Source organism: Topomyia yanbarensis, chromosome 3, assembly GCF_030247195.1.
Source record: "Topomyia yanbarensis strain Yona2022 chromosome 3, ASM3024719v1, whole genome shotgun sequence".
In the NCBI taxonomy this organism is placed as follows: Eukaryota; Metazoa; Arthropoda; class Insecta; order Diptera; family Culicidae; genus Topomyia; species Topomyia yanbarensis.
In genome coordinates, this window is record NC_080672.1 from 318,346,717 (window position 1) to 318,365,140 (window position 18,424).

An 18,424-nucleotide genomic window follows, 5' to 3' on the forward strand; every position below is an offset into this window, starting at 1 on the left:
TAGTGAACTGATTCTCACTGATTGAAATACATTTCAGAACTAGAAAAATGTTAATGCGCGCGTTTTTTCGAAAATATGACAATTAAGAACATTTACATATACATATTATTGAATTTTCGAAACGATTCAATATTTCCTATAAATATCAACGTTTTAGAAATTGTTTCACGGCGCGTTGAATTTTTCGCAGTTTTAATATTGCATATTATCGGAAAACTGACAATCGCATGCAAATTTTCTCAATTATGAGCTTAACCCTTTCATGCCCAACTTTTTTCTAGTGCATGTAGGATTTCAAAACTATTTTTCCTTAAAAACGGTGGGGTCAAGAAACACGAAAAGTCATTTTCATAAAGATGCTTGCTTGCTTCGCAGTGCTGGAAGCTGCTCAATTTTTACCTTCCAATGCTAAATACAATTCTCCTAGAATATTTACAATAGTCCACTTGCGTGGAAGACGTAGCCAACCCAAGTAACAATTGAGGTTTTATGGCACTCTTGAAGTCTCTCTTGAAACTTAGGTTGCACTTGTAGTGTGGCATAAAACTTAAATTGTTACTTGGGAAAGGTACTCTAAATTGATAAGTTTTATCGGTTTTCAATAATATTGCAACATAACGAAGATATATGAAAAATTCATTTTACGTCGTCAACGTAAACTGTCCCTGGCAGCATTGCTCCATTGGAATGCAATCAGACTAACTGTAATAACTTTAGTTCTAGTGCTGAACCTTGTAACTGTTAGTACTCAAATGAAAGGCAATAGTCACATTTATAAGCCTTACTTGTTTTTGTGAGTAAATCTTGCCTCCATCAAATGTTATAGCTGTATAAAAACGTTGTTGTCCACAAACAACATGGGCATGAATGGATTAAAAAGCTGGCCACTTATATTATCGATTTTCATTCGCATTCATTTTGGCAAAGGAATATCATATGATGAATAGATTTTTTCTCAAGCAAATTCTTATAGACTATACACCAAGCCCTCTATCTAACAAAGCAGTTTCATAGCGTACTAGAAGTGTTCTTGAAGAAAATCATAAAACTATCAAGACTTATGGAAGTCTTATATTAATTTTAAGCAGTGTAAATATACTTTATATTATTTTCTTCATATTTTTGCATTATATTTTCTATTCTTGCATGTTTCTTGTTCATACGCACAACATTTCAAAAGTGTATTCCAGTTCACATAGCACCGTTACAAATGAAACGAACTTCCAAAAAAAAAACCCAATGAACCCCTTCATGGGAAATGAACACTAAACGCACGCATACAAATAATCCCGTTCATGAACTGACAAATTTCACCCGCTTCTTCTATTGCGCGAATGTGTAGACCTTAGCGGGAGGTTTGGGGTAAGCGCCCAATTGCTTTCCCATGCGTTCTCTACAGCCTGGCAAGAATTAACCGGCGGGGGGATTCTTTATAATTATACACAGATGCGCGTCGAAACTAAATGGGTTGATCTGGGCAGCTTGAGAGTGAGGGAGATGTAGGATTGAATCAGCGCAGAACTGAACTCTGGGAGATTTCGGGTATTGGTAAAGGTCGTTGTCCTGTTTCGGCTAGATAACGTACTTCCGGTTAGAAAACCCGTAAATTAACACTCGCGTATATCTGAGGACCTATCGCAATTTCCTATCCAATTTGTCCTGGATCGTGGAAGAAGACAGAAGTGCGAGTGATTAGTTTGTTTCGCGATGTAATGTCGAGGTAAAACGGTGTTAGAATTCTTTGGCCCGAGTTAATTGTTTGAAAAATCTTTCCCTTTCCGTTAGGTGTTGTAAAAGTCCAAGCTAGATTTTGTGCGGTAAACGTGTGCGAGTGTTTCTAAAACCAAAGGTAAATATAAAAGAATGTGTGCTTATACCGGCATAGGCTTAAACCGCGTCGAACAGCCGTTCGACGGCTTTTTATTTGACAGTTTTCGTCACCGGCGAATTTCCCGCCGACTAGCGTTTTTCCGGACAGTTGAGAACCAACCGAACGGTTCTAGCGACGCGTAAGCCGAGGATCGGCTCACTGCGAATCACTCTCGCACGCTTCCACGTTTCCTGGTCGAACAACCCGACGCATCAGTCGGAAGTGGCCGACCGTTGCACCGCCGGCCTAGAGCGCAGACCAGCCGTTGACTACTTGCGCCGCCGCCCTGTCGTAGAACTGGGAAAAACTCACCACGCGGCGAATATCATCAGACCGCCGTTTCGTCACGTCGGAGCACCTGTAATACCGACATCATCACCGTAGAAGCGCTGCAGCGAACGTAAGCCCAACAAATGAGTGAGTAAAGACCTTTGACATGCGCATGATCAAATAGCCATATTATAGCACACGAAGCTTTTAGTAGAGTAGGTGGTTCTTGGCCGATAAATGTCGCTAGAGCTTAAACCGCACACGATAGATAGAAAGATTTGAGGGGGAAAAGAAAAGTGAAGGAAGAGAATGAGGAGGTGAAATGAATGCCGTCCGCAAATAAAAATCTGTTGTAATTAATGTAAAATGTGTATAATGAGTGTATTTTTGTAGATAGTTTTCCCCGCAATGGTTGGCTCGGTTTAAAAGGAGTTTCACGTCGTTCGTTCAGTAGTTTCTAGTTTCTTCTTTTCTGTTTTTTTACTCCAAGTCTTGGGTTGCTTGGGAACCTCAACCCCCTCCACTTCCACTTCTGAAGCGTTACGGGTCAGTTTGAATTTAGGAATTGTGCCTGTGATGAGACACGTGAATGGTGGTATTTCTTGACTGGCTGAACGACGGGATTCTCCTAGTTTTCTTTTCAGCGCTGTTTGGTCCGATTCAAAGTCACTGGAAGGTTATCCAGGTCTGCCAAATCGTTCATTTATATTTCCGGGTTCTTTTACGAGAATCCGCCCTGAGGTTCAGACTCTTGCCGGGCAAATAAAACGTGACAAGCGGTCCTCTTCGGAGGTGGCGCATAAATCGCTTGTTTGAGTTCCCTGGGGAGCAATTTCGCAGACCAGAACCGCTAGTGCGTCTTGCACGCGCTACAGCAGATCTTGAACACCACAATAAGAATGCATTGGTAAGACGAAAAAGTTTTAAACAAACCTTCGCAAATATTCTTGAGAACCTTCTTAAGAATGGGCCTTTTTCGTCTTAAGAGGGTTTTCGGTTGTCTTTAAGCAGTGTTGCAGAGTAATTGGTTTTATGTTCGGTTTTACGAAGCTAATTTTGAAAATATCTTCAAGCGTAGTATAAAACTAAATTTGTTACTTGGGAGGGATCGGCGTGCAAGGATATCACGAATGGACACGTTGGGCTGTCTACCTGACACTGTAGGTTTAGCGACATTCCGAACAGAGTGCTCTGGGTCTACCTCAAAATCGTCTGCCAATCCAAAGCTATAGTACGACGTTTGCTTTTTCCGGTACACACTCTTGCGATCACGAAAGCGTTTAAGGGGGGTATGGTTTACAGCATGAGAAAAAAAAACAGTTTTTATGCGATTTTTTTAGAACTTTGCCTGAAGCGAATTAATCAAATAGTTTGATCAATTTCAAAATTGATGGTTTTTGAATGGCAGATAACACCGCAAATCATGTTTTTTCGGGAGACGTTCCACAAAAAGCTTCGTCACCGAGTCGTTTGTAGATATTTTTGCATAAAAAAATTACAGAATATTATTGAAATGATACACTAAAATGTACGAAAGTTTTGATCGATTCGGTTCATGCAAAGTTCTAACAAAAAATCGCAAAAAGTGCTGTTTCTGTCACGCAGAAACCCTTACACCGCCCCCCCCCCCACCCCTTAAAGGGGTTACATAGCTTTTTGTGCCAAAAGTGTCAAAAAAGTTTGATTTTACGTAAAGGCATAAAGCAATGATTTCATTATATCAAACTTATTGTATTTTGATAGTACATTTTTCAGTGAAATAAACAAGAATAAGAGTATAAAAACGTATTGATAAGTTATGGCTTATTCACCGAAACCCTTTTTTATTTAAGAGGTTTATGGTGATCACGATTGAAGACCAATAGATCAACTAAAATCGCAAAGCTCAAAAAATCCATTGGTAAATGAATATTCCTCGTACCTTAACAATTATTTGAAAAAAGAATATTTTTTTCCTGCATTCGGGAATGTTTTTCCTAAAAAGTCGCTGTTCTAAGCTCTAATTTTTTGGTATATAACTAGTGTTAGTTTGGGTACTAGTTTAGATACATCGTCTAACTTGACACTCAGATGGTGATAGTTACTGACGAGATGAATTCGAAACAGAAAAAATCAACACATAACTCTAAAAATTGCAATTTTAAAACTCTCATCCACAAATCAAAAATTTGTGTACAAAAAAAACGTTAAGGTATGCAAAAAAAAAATAATTGCAATCAATTGAAAAAAAAAATTGAAGAAAATTGGTTGAGTGGTTTTTCGACAATCGTGAACATGGAAAAACCATTTTTGGAAAAACGATATTTCGAGAAAATCGAGTTTAAAATTTCAAGTCACCACTGCACAGTGGTGTTTTTATTTTACGATTACATCGTTCTGGATGTATATTTTATAGTTTCATATTTAATTTTGTCAATAATGAACTGGTTTTCTTAATATTTAGAAGAATGCATAAGGTGGTTCGTTATTTGCCGATAATGTAAACAACATCAATAATCTATTGCTCGCCAGAAAAATGTTTTTGTCGATCTGTAATTTTTAATATTCTTATTTTTTCAGACAACATTACTATTAGCTGTGTATTGAATGATAAATTTCGGTTTTTGGAGTGTAAGGAGAGCAGAAAATGGGTTTATTTGTAGATGTAGTAGAAAAATTTACCTAACATGTTTCAATATGACGAACTAACTTTGTCCCTCGTTAAGCTGTCCAGTTCCACTTAAACTAGGATTCAGCCCCAGACTGCCTAGAGAATTTAAGATGTTATATATGTTTAAAGGGATAATACAAGATGAAAAACTGTATATCACATTGTCAAATTATATCATGTTAATAATTACTACTGATCTCGAAACTATATAGCTTAATTATTATTTTCCAAAAATTTCTTATCGATCGAATTATTAGAACTTGAGTTATATTAATTTATTTGACGCTTCTCGTTGAAACACATGTCACTACGTAATATTCGATGTACGAGGCAAATGTCTCGCTCCACTTCGTACTACAACTACGTTCTCAAGTACGTTAAAAAAGCCCAATGTGATTAAAAGGCGAACACGAAATTATTGCGACACCGAAAATGTCATGCCAATTTTCTTATAATGTTTAAAATCAAACCAAATTTTTAGGGTAGTTTTATACATATATTTACTTCAAAAATCAAAAGAAAAGTTAATCGATGGAGCCTTGAGTGTAAAATTGAACGCATTTTTGCTTGATGCCCTCCATCAAAGTCTTTACAGTGTCATCCGGTACCAGTTTCTCAGTTTTTTTTCCATTTTCTTAACATGTCCTTCTCGTTTTTGACTGTCTTCTTGCTCTTCCGTAGTTCCCGCTTCATCATTGCCCAGTTGGCGGATTCATGTCCTTTGGAACAAAATGGACAGAATTGGCCTCATACCACTCCAGGACACTTTTAGAATAGTGGCATGTTGCCAAATCTGGCCAAAATAGCGGAGCTTCTTCGTGCTGCTGCAAGAACGGCAAAAAGCGCTTCTCGAGGCACTCAGATTTGTAGATCTCGCCATTTACTGTGCCCTTTGTCACGAAAGGCTCACTCCTCAGTCCGCAAGAGCAGATGGCCTACCAAATGAGATATTTGGAGGCGAACTTCGACATTTTCTTCTTCTTAAATTTGTCGTCCACATAGAACTTGCTCTTGCCGGTGAAAAACTCCAACCCCGGAATTTGCTTAAAATCGGCTTTTATATACGTTTCGTCGTCCATCACACAGCAGCCATATTTTGTCAGCATCTTCTCGTAGAGCTTCCGTGCCCAAGTTTTAGCCGTCGATTGTTGCCGCTCATCGCGGTTTGGGAAGTTCTGTACCTTGTATGTATGTAGTCCAGCTCTCTTCTTTGCATTCTGGACGTAGCTCTGCGACATGCCGATCTTTTTAGCCAAATCACGGCTTGAGACGTTGGGATTTGCATTAATCATCCGCTTCACCTTTCCCTCCGTCTTTGTGTTCTCCGGTCACGGTTTTCTTCCAGCTCCTTTGCCTTGGTCCAACATCAACCGCTCCTGGAACCGCTTCAACACTCTGGAGACGGTTGAATGGTGAATGTTCAATATTTTTCCCAACTGCCGGTGCGACAGGTCAGGAAATTCCAGGTGTTTGGAAAGGGGTAAAATAATGAAAATCAGCAAAAATAAAAACGATTTTTTTTTCTACTTCAAAATTAAATTAAATTAATTTAATTGAATAAATGATTAAAAACGATTATATAACACTAATTGTTGCTTATGTAGTAAACAACCAGTATTTAAACTGGTATTGTCACGAGTCACATTTGCACTGACAGGACGAAACCCGACGAAACACTAACGGCAACCGTACACTGGGGTACAAATGTACCCCACGCCAACTTTGACACCTGCTTCTACGAAAGCTATAAGCAAACTGGGTATATCACTTTTTCCTACTCTTACTAGGAACTCTAAATTGAATTATGGTTAGCGTCCCAGGTCGATGAATGCCGAACTCTCGTCTTCACACGGCTCCAAAGAAGGCGTGGGGGTACATTTCTACCTTTAAATATGTAGGTGCTGTACATATTGCGAGATGTCGTTAGTTGTTCGTATAGCTCTATTTAACGTGTGTTATTGAAATAAATCATCAACTTTTAGATGGAATTGTGATTATCATAATAATTAATCATACGCATTTTCATTTCAACATTGTCATTTTCGATATTAAATAGACTGGATTTGTGGCGATGTTCCATCGAACCTTTCTGTCTTGAAAAATTTCTATTAGTTTTATTCAAGTCCAACAGCTCTTCTTCAAGTGTGTCATAAATAAAAATGAATTTATTACGATCTTGAAAAGCTTCTATTACTCTTGAGCAAGAATAATTAGTTTTAATAAGATCTTATGGCGGTTTTTTGTTAAATCCAATGACAAGTAATGGCGTCGTGGATATTTTTGATCACTTCGAAATGGTAGCCACTAGCATAAGAATTAAAAAAAAATACCTATTTCAATATAGTGAACTGATTCTCACTGATTGAAATACATTTCAGAACTAGAAAAATGTCAATGCGCGCGTTTTTTCGAAAATATGACAATTAAGAACATTTACATATACATATTATTGAATTTTCGAAACGATTCAATATTTCCTATAAATATCAACGTTTTAGAAATTGTTTCACGGCGCGTTGAATTTTTCGCAGTTTTAATATTGCATATTATCGGAAAACTGACAATCGCATGCAAATTTTCTCAATTATGAGATTAACCCTTTCATGCCCAACTTTTTTCTAGTGCATGTAGGATTTCAAAACTATTTTTCCTTAAAAACGGTGGGGTCAAGAAACACGAAAAGTCATTTTCATAAAGATGCTTGCTTGCTTCGCAGTGCTGGAAGCTGCTCAATTTTTACCTTCCAATGCTAAATACAATTCTCCTAGAATATTTACAATAGTCCACTTGCGTGGAAGACGTAGCCAACCCAAGTAACAATTGAGGTTTTATGGCACTCTTGAAGTCTCTCTTGAAACTTAGGTTGCACTTGTAGTGTGGCATAAAACTTAAATTGTTACTTGGGAAAGGTACTCTAAATTGATAAGTTTTATCGGTTTTCAATAATATTGCAACATAACGAAGATATATGAAAAATTCATTTTACGTCGTCAACGTAAACTGTCCCTGGCAGCATTGCTCCATTGGAATGCAATCAGACTAACTGTAATAACTTTAGTTCTAGTGCTGAACCTTGTAACTGTTAGTACTCAAATGAAAGGCAATAGTCACATTTATAAGCCTTACTTGTTTTTGTGAGTAAATCTTGCCTCCATCAAATGTTATAGCTGTATAAAAACGTTGTTGTCCACAAACAACATGGGCATGAATGGATTAAAAAGCTGGCCACTTATATTATCGATTTTCATTCGCATTCATTTTGGCAAAGGAATATCATATGATGAATAGATTTTTTCTCAAGCAAATTCTTATAGACTATACACCAAGCCCTCTATCTAACAAAGCAGTTTCATAGCGTACTAGAAGTGTTCTTGAAGAAAATCATAAAACTATCAAGACTTATGGAAGTCTTATATTAATTTTAAGCAGCTCTTGAACACCACAATAAGAATGCATTGGTAAGACGAAAAAGTTTTAAACAAACCTTCGCAAATATTCTTAAGAACCTTCTTAAGAATGGGACTTTTTCGTCTTAAGAGGGTTTTCGGTTGTCTTTAAGCAGTGTTGCAGAGTAATTGGTTTTATGTTCGGTTTTACGAAGCTAATTTTGAAAATATCTTCAAGCGTAGTATAAAACTAAATTTGTTGCTTGGGAGGGATCGGCGTGCAAGGATATCACGAATGGACACGTTGGGCTGTCTACCTGACACTGTAGGTTTAGCGACATTCCGAACAGAGTGCTCTGGGTCTACCTCAAAATCGTCTGCCAATCCAAAGCTATAGTACGACGTTTGCTTTTTCCGGTACACACTCTTGCGATCACGAAAGCGTTTAAGGGGGGTATGGTTTGCAGCATGAGAAAAAAAACAGTTTTCATGCGATTTTTTTAGAACTTTGCCTGAAGCGAATTAATCAAATAGTTTGATCAATTTCAAAATTGATAGTTTTTGAATGGCAGATAACACCGCAAATCATGTTTTTCGGGAGACTTCGTCACCGAGTCGTTTGTAGATATTTTTGCATAAAAAAATTACAGAATATTATTGAAATGATACACTAAAATGTACGAAAGTTTTGATCGATTCGGTTCATGCAAAGTTCTAACAAAAAATCGCAAAAAGTGCTGTTTATGTCACGCAGAAACCCTTACACCGCCCCCCCCCCTTAAAGGGGTTACATAGCTTTTTGTGCCAAAAGTGTCAAAAAAGTTTGATTTTACGTAAAGGCATAAAGCAATGATTTCATTATATCAAACTTATTGTATTTTGATAGTACATTTTTCAGTGAAATAAACAAGAATAAGAGTATAAAAATGTATTGATAAGTTATGGCTTATTCACCGAAACCCTTTTTTATTTAAGAGGTTTATGGTAATCACGATTGAAGACCAATAGATCAACTAAAATCGCAAAGCTCAAAAAATCCATTGGTAAATGAATATTCCTCGTACCTTAACAATTATTTGAAAAAAGAATATTTTTTTCCTGCATTCGGGAATGTTTTTCCTAAAAAGTCGCTGTTCTAAGCTCTAATTTTTTGGTATATAACTAGTGTTAGTTTGGGTACTAGTTTAGATACATCGTCTAACTTGACACTCAGATGGTGATAGTTACTGACGAGATGAATTCGAAACAGAAAAAATCAACACATCCCGACCAGGAGGAAATAACACAATTATAACTCATGCTGATATTTTGTTACGAAAAATTTCCTATCAAATTTTGTTATAAAGCAGAAACCGTTAGGTGTTAAAATAACAAAAATTCTAACAAAAAATTCTCTACGAATATCACATTTATAACAAACTTTGATAGCAATATAACACGATCATAACAACATGAGATAGCATAATTGACCCCAACATAGCTTGTATTACTTATTGTATAATATTAACGATTTTAGCGTGCACGTCTAAAAATAGAATACGAGAAAAATAAAGCATACATTAAGGCGCTTTTTGCTTTGAGAGCAAAAAGCTTCATGCATCAAAAGCTTTTATAGCATTGCCAAATGATTGTATACCTGCTGGCTGATGGTTATTGTGAATATATATGACATGCAGATTATTATTTGTCGATATTGCCGCTTTGAACCTGGGTATTCTGAGTTTGATGGGGAAGTTTCCTGCATGAACCAACGACGTTGTTTTCGACTAATGTTTAAAGTTAGCATAATGTTCCACGCTTCCGTCAAGGGCAAAACGATTATAGATGCAGAAGACGTTTCCAGAACGCACACATTGTTTTCCTGGTGCCATACGCTTTGTTTTTATTAATTTTTACTCCCCAATACAGCTGTCTATATGACGATAGACTGAATAGCTTTATAATATCTTTTCAGATTAGGAAAGAGGGGCTATTTTTAGATTCTAAATAGTGCGCTTTGGCGCTTCTCTTCTACGTTAACGTGTTTTACGTGGTTTTTAGAAATAATGTCGATGCGACATGGTAACATTGAGCGGATATTTTACGTACATTATTTTACGGAGAATACGAGAAATCTTATTTAGAATTTCGCCTAGATTCAAAGCAACAAATGTGTTTTCAGGTTTCAAAATAAGTCTCATTTGGGGATTTGTTATTGGCATTTTTGATATGGGGAAGACTAAACAAACCAGTACAATTATCTCGCACCCAATAAATTGCTAGAAATGCAAATCTTTCACAGAAGTTATATCTATCAACTGCGAATATAACAGATTTATGAGAAAATTCGAGAAATTGTTGATGTTTGTTCGATGGGACGGATTCTTGAATATTTCATGTTAATTCTGTTACACATTTTTTCCAAATTTGATTAAATTTTAAGGAGGAAATTAACAATATTTTTGCATTAAAGTTTTTAGATATTTCAAGGATTATCTAAAACGCATTCAAATCCCTTGTCAGTTCAACCATTAAATATACTCAAGTATACTCAAACACTTTTTATGCGGAGGATAAAATAAAAAAGTCGCGATAGTTTAGAAATTTAAAAAACGCACAAACTATAATATATCAGATAGTTTTTTGTGACACGAAAATTCGTTTTCGCAATATGCAGCATAGATTAGAGGAAAATTAATTATATACTCATTAGACTAAGCCATGAAAACTAGTTTTAAAATGCTTTTTGATTTCAATTCGCGTATCTTTATTTCATCTGGACTGCTTGATACTTCCTGCATATTCTTCGAAATAAGTTTTATAGGAAAATTATAATCTTTAGAAAAGTTCTTTGATAACTTCACGATTCCATAGCTTGTTATGATAATGGCTTTAACATTTAAATCGTCCGCCTCCTACTCGAAGTTATGTGTCAGACGAGTGTCTCAGAAAATAGGCAATGTCATCTCTTATTCCAACTGTAACCAAGTAAGTCAATCAAACACCTCACTGACAAGTTCTCCGACCAGGAGCGGATCCACAAAAAAATTTTGGAGGGGGTCCAAAATTCCGACTTTAAAATGTTCATTGTACAATACGTAATATGTAATATCCTCATTTAATTAAAATCAGTTTTGGTAATCGAATCTGGTTTGCAAAGATTTTGAACTTACAATGAATTTAAAAAAGAAACTTTTTTGAAAATTATCAAGATGTTAAAAATTTTCGGATGGGGGTCCGGACCCTCAAGACCCTCCCCCTAGATCTGCCACTGTCTCCGACCAATTGCATCTAAAACTTGTCCATACTCAAAACGCGAAATTTTGAAAATCCAAATCAAAAAAATCAAAAACTTAGAAAATTCGCTTTAAAAAGTTGAATTACGACGCATAAAAAGAGACCTCAGTGTATAAGCAAATATACTGCCATTTGTGTAACCGTTAGCGTTCAAAGATAATTGTGAAAGAATATATAACTTACTGTAACATCATCGTTGTATGCGTACATTAATATCATATTATTAATCCAATGATAGCACCAGAAAATATAATCTTGATATAAGCTTTCTTGCATTCCTGATCGGTATATCATAAAGATAACATAGAGAGTAATTTATATCAACATGAGATATGAATTTGATAGCTTTCTGTTATGATGTTCTGATCGGGATAACTCTAAAAATTGCAATTTTAAAACTCTCATCCACAAATCAAAAATTTGTGTACAAAAAAAACGTTAAGGTATGAAAAAAAAATTAATTGCAATCAATTGAAAAAAAAATTGAAGAAAATTGGTTGAGTGGTTTTTCGACAATCGTGAACATGGAAAAACCATTTTTGGAAAAACGATATTTCGAGAAAATCGAGTTTAAAATTTCAAGTCACCACTGCACAGTGGTGTTTTTATTTTACGATTACATCGTTCTGGATGTATATTTTATAGTTTCATATTTAATTTTGTCAATAATGAACTGGTTTTCTTAATATTTAGAAGAATGCATAAGGTGGTTCGTTATTTGCCGATAATGTAAACAACATCAATAATCTATTGCTCGCCAGAAAAATGTTTTTGTCGATCTGTAATTTTTAATATTCTTATTTTTTCAGACAACATTACTATTAGCTGTGTATTGAATGATAAATTTCGGTTTTTGGAGTGTAAGGAGAGCAGAAAATGGGTTTATTTGTAGATGTAGTAGAAAAATTTACCTAACATGTTTCAATATGACGAACTAACTTTGTCCCTCGTTAAGCTATCCAGTTCCACTTAAACTAGGATTCAGCCCCAGACTGCCCAGAGAATTTAAGATGTTATATATGTTTAAAGGGATAATGCAAGATGAAAAACTGTATATCACATTGTCAAATTATATCATGTTAATAATTACTACTGATCTCGAAACTATATAGCTTAATTATTATTTTCCAAAAATTTCTTATCGATCGAATTATTAGAACTTGAGTTATATTAATTTATTTGACGCTTCTCGTTGAAACACATGTCACTACGTAATATTCGATGTACGAGGCAAATGTCTCGCTCCACTTCGTACTACAACTACGTTCTCAAGTACGTTAAAAAAGCCCAGAGTAAAGCCATGTCAAGTGATCCTCGAATTTTTCGCAAAATCACCGATTTTCATGAGGTATATTTTATTGTATAGGGATTATGGTGAATAGCTTTTGGTATAAATATTTCGTTAAAACTCCCTTTTTTCTTTGAGATATTAACCCTTAAACTTTCTTGTATAATAAAATTGTAAATTTTATATCTCAAAAACTACTGAAGAGAATTGAATGAATTTTTGTACACTTATAGAATGATATTAACACTATCTCACAAAAATATATCTATTGTATAATTGAGCAAATAACGGTACCTGGCATCTATTTAAAAATTTCAATTGCATTTTTTCTTATGTTCTTCACGCTAAAAATTTTCAGGAAGTATATCAAATTACGCAGCAATCCTTCACCTTCAATAATCTGTATTGAGAATTTTTCATTTTTGTTCCTATCCAAAGTTATGGATGATTTTGTAACGGTGTGTTCCTTCAACGCATGGCCCACTTTGATGCAGCCCGCGAACACTTACATATTGGCAACGCCGCACGTCGCCACGTCCTAATGCGCATCGCTTTGGAAAAGTGTATCTCATGTCCAAAATTGCCATCTCTGATATTAGAGTAAAAAGACAAGCTTTTCTTTACGGATTATTGAGGGTAAATGTTTTTCGAGTGATTTGCATACTTTTTAGCGTTATTATATTTTTTGCGAGTTATTGAGCAGTGGACATGTTTGAACCTGCATGGACACGATTTTGTGCAAAGTGACATATTTCACCACTGTTAGTTGGTTCTGTCTGAGTGGTAGCACGGTATGTTTGCTCGCATTGTTGTTTATAATGTCATTTTCGATTGAGAACCTAGACACTAACCCGGGTTAGTTGCTTCAAACAAACGTTTTTAATGGAACTGAGTTGGGTTCTCGCAAAACAGCGGTGGTGTGAGCGAACCCGAAATATTTTTCAGGTTGGAACCCAACTCGGTTTTCAGTTCAGTGACCATTCATAAATTACGTAACTCAAAAATTGCCCAAAATTGACTCTGCCTCCCCCCATGTAACAAATTGTCACAAATTTCTCCACTCCTCCTTTTTTTCTTCTTCGGTGAAAACATGTTACGTAACGATCTAGCTAACTCCCCCCTATGTCACAACATGTCACAACTTGTTGTACACCCTCCTCCTAAAAGCGTTACGTAATTCATTAATGGTCCCTCAGTGGCGCATAACCTAGGTTCAAAACTGGCATCAAACAAACGCTTTAACAGCAGTTAGGTCTGAAACTGAGTTAGTTTGCCTCAAGCAAAAACGACATAAGTAAGATCATTCAGTAAACAAAAACATGTGAAGTAAAATACTGTTGTCATAAGTTGTTCCACTTTCCTGTATAGTATTGTAGACAAATAATGAATTTGAATAAAACATAGACGTACTTTGACTTACAAAAGTGTCTTTGAAGATAGCAATAACATAAACTCATTACATAAGTTAAGTTTCGGTTATTTGCGATACAGTTTAATTGAAACGATAAATTATAATAAGAAAGTATTTATTAAACTACTATGATTTTTGTTGTGCACTTCGGTCAAAAAAATATAAAATGATCTCAAAATATCCGGAAAACATTCATCTTCGTTAATCCCTATAGAAAAGTTTGTTCTTTTGCAGCAATCGAGAGATGTAGCTTCTGTTAGTCATGCGATGCACACTTCCAACGCGATGCGCATTAGAACGTCACGATGTACGGCGTTGCCAATATGTAAGTGTTCGCGGGTTGCATTACTTCCTGAAAATTTTTAGCGTGAAGAACACAAGAAAAAATGCAATTGAAATTTTTAAATAGATGCAAAGTACCGTTATTTACTCAATTATACAATAGATATATTTTTGTGAGATAGTGTTATTATCATTCTATAAGTGTACAAAAATTCATTCAATTCTCTTCAGTAGTTTTTGAGATATAAAATTTACACTTTTATTATACAAGAAAGTTTAAGGGTTAATATCTCAAAGAAAAAAGGGAGTTTTAACGAAATATTTATACCGAAAGCTATTCACCGTAATCCCTATACAATAAAATATACCTCATGAAAATCGGTGATTTTGCGAAAAATTCGAGGATCACTTGACATGGCTTTACTCCAATGTGATTAAAAGGCGAACACGAAATTATTGCGACACCGAAAATGTCATGCCAATTTTCTTATAATGTTTAAAATCAAACCAAATTTTTAGGGTAGTTTTATACATATATTTACTTCAAAAATCAAAAGAAAAGTTAATCGATGGAGCCTTGAGTGTAAAATTGAACGCATTTTTGCTTGATGCCCTCCATCAAAGTCTTTACAGTGTCATCCGGTACCAGTTTCTCAGTTTTTTTTTCCATTTTCTTAATATGTCCTTCTCGTTTTTGACTGTCTTCTTGCTCTTCCGTAGTTCCCGCTTCATCATTGCCCAGTTGGCGGATTCATGTCCTTTGGAACAAAATGGACAGAATTGGCCTCATACCACTCCAGGACACTTTTAGAATAGTGGCATGTTGCCAAATCTGGCCAAAATAGCGGAGCTTCTTCGTGCTGCTGCAAGAACGGCAAAAAGCGCTTCTCGAGGCACTCAGATTTGTAGATCTCGCCATTTACTGTGCCCTTTGTCACGAAAGGCTCACTTCTCAGTCCGCAAGAGCAGATGGCCGGCTAAATGAGATATTTGGAGGCGAACTTCGACATTTTCTTCTTCTTAAATTTGTCGTCCACATATAACTTGCTCTTGCCGGTGAAAAACTCCAACCCCGGAATTTGCCTAAAATCGGCTTTTATATACGTTTCGTCGTCCATCACACAGCAGCCATATTTTGTCAGCATCTTCTCGTAGAGCTTCCGTGCCCAAGTTTTAGCCGTCGATTGTTGCCGCTCATCGCGGTTTGGGAAGTTCTGTACCTTGTATGTATGTAGTCCAGCTCTCTTCTTTGCATTCTGGACGTAGCTCTGCGACATGCCGATCTTTTTAGCCAAATCACGGCTTGAGACGTTGGGATTTGCTTTAATCATCCGCTTCACCTTTCCCTCCGTCTTTGTGTTCTCCGGTCACGGTTTTCTTCCAGCTCCTTTGCCTTGGTCCAACATCAACCGCTCCTGGAACCGCTTCAACACTCTGGAGACGGTTGAATGGTGAATGTTCAACATTTTTCCCAACTGCCGGTGCGACAGGTCAGGAAATTCCAGGTGTTTGGAAAGAATCGCGTTGGTTCACCTCCATTTTCGTTGAATCGAAAAACACGACTTCGAGTTTGACAGCATGTAAACAATACACATCAATGAGAAAATGTGCAAAATTTGGTTGATTTTTACCCAATGGTAAAAAAGTTATGCCCTGTTGAATGTGTCGCAATAATTTCGTGTTCTCCCTTTAATATTTACCAATAAATGGAAATCATAAACTATTTCTCCATTTTAAAATACTTGGTACTTTAACGGAGTTTTTTTTCATTTTGGGATAATTTTTATTGTATCTCTCCACTTTATATAGCTTCGAAAAATACTTATCTCCATCGACACACTAAAGTTTCATCCAAATTTTTTTGTCAATGAAAGCCCAAGGAATGTTTTGCCTTAATTTACTTTGAAATCAGCTACATAACGGGACTCCACATATCACAAATACAATTGAGTAAAAAAACTTATTGTTTGGTGTATTTATTCGCAAGTTACCTGAATACAAAGAACATGAGTTAATGAAACACTTGTTAATGAGAAAGTGACGGTATGACAGTGGAAACATTTAAAAGTAGTTACCACATTATTTTTATTTATAGCTTAGAGGGAATGGACGGTGTTCGCAACTCTCCATGGTCCACAACTCCCCTAATAAAAAAAAATGGCAGAGTCAGATGCTACGATCCTACTTACCTAGACTCCTCTCAGACTGGGGCTCGAACATAGGAATTTCAGGCAGAATATTGACTGGTCGCACTCTTCCTTCTCCCCGCACCTTCTCCGTCCCCTTCTGCAGCCGCGATTGATGCCCACATTGAACATGTCTACGTAACGCCTGACGACCTATAAATCGCTGGAACAACTCAAATCTCTCTCAAATTTAATAGATATAAAACTGAAATTAACTTCTGTTCCAAATATTAAACAGAAAGAAATGTTACCGTTTACTGTTATTATACTAGTATACATTTTGAAGCACTAAATCAGTATTCGACCATTTGTACCTTCTTTGTTCCAACATTTAGTACCATTGAATGAATTGATCAATCTACATGAAGCCGGTAACGGTGTGAAACAATCCGTCAATTAATTTTACGGTACGTTCACACGTAAAAGGTGATATCTCTATCATAGATGATGCGACAAAAGAACCAATATTTAGCTGAGGCCTATTCCACCGTGAGAAAATCGCCATATTTACGAGCCTGGGAAAGTACTCCTCCAGAATCCAGAAGATACCGTAAAATGGAGTACTATTGTCTTGTCCGATTTGAAGGAAATGGGTTGTAAAATCTCGAATGCCATGGAAGATACATCTTAAAACCAACTATAAAAACAATTAAAGCGAACACGGGCAGGCTGTGCTATCGCACTTATGATATCTTTAGAGAGGAATAAAATTTAGTTTACGATGAGAATGTTCTATGCGGAATGCAAGGAACTTGCCAAAACTATGCACATATTATGAGGGTAAAAAAATACACTAGGATTTATTCCACACGGTTCGATATTAGAAAACAATAAATCGTGATAAATCATTATTCACTCAGCAGGACTAAATGACCGTTTTGGGCATTCTGCTTTGATAATTCGTGCCGAACGTGAAAACTGAATCCGAGTTTGAAGGCCGACCCCTTGTAGACAACTTATCAGTCCAGTGTATCGAACAGCGGAGACCATCACCGAAATCCGACTTGCCGACCGATTTGTTTTGCTCCAGCTCTATTAACATAATAATATTTCAAATTAATTACCCGCTGCCAGCAAAATGGGCAGCGGAGGTTGGTTTTCCATCGCCCTGAAACCAGCGTGTAGAAGTAATTTTTCAAACACGACTTTCAAATCCTTTCTTCTGCGGTTCAGATTTTTTGTTCATCTACACACGATCGCCGCTTACGTGGGTGATGCATTACCCAGAACATCTGAGACGTTGCCTGACAATATGCATAATCAAAATATTTAGTGTAGACATTTTCACATCGCAAAATTTGATTGATAAATTTGTCGTACTTTGTGTAGGAATGTAAGAAAATATCTTTGAAATGTGTTATAAGATCGATATTTCTATAGCGAAAAAACGGCAATCAAACAACCCAATTAACATGACCAAACACCAGATGGAACATGCTTCAGGTTGGTCGCAACATACAAGTTAAGAACAGAGTTATGTGCTTTTGTTGCCCTCGCTTTACATCACCGGTTCAATTTATTTCCATCGATTTCTACTGCCCTTACCTTCCGCCGTTAGCCCACAATGATGACCCCAGCACTCAATTGCTCTGAAAAACGCGCCGCGCCAGCAGTGCCCCTTCTGGAATTTTGCTTCGCGAGAAAGAATAATCGACAAACGACTTATAACGTAAACTGTATTTTTTTTATTTGATTTACCATTCCACTTCTGACACTCGCGGGACGCCCGACCATGCCGCTTTTGAGTCGTACACAGCAACAACAACAACAACACACGTCGGGTCAATTTACAATTTATCATATTT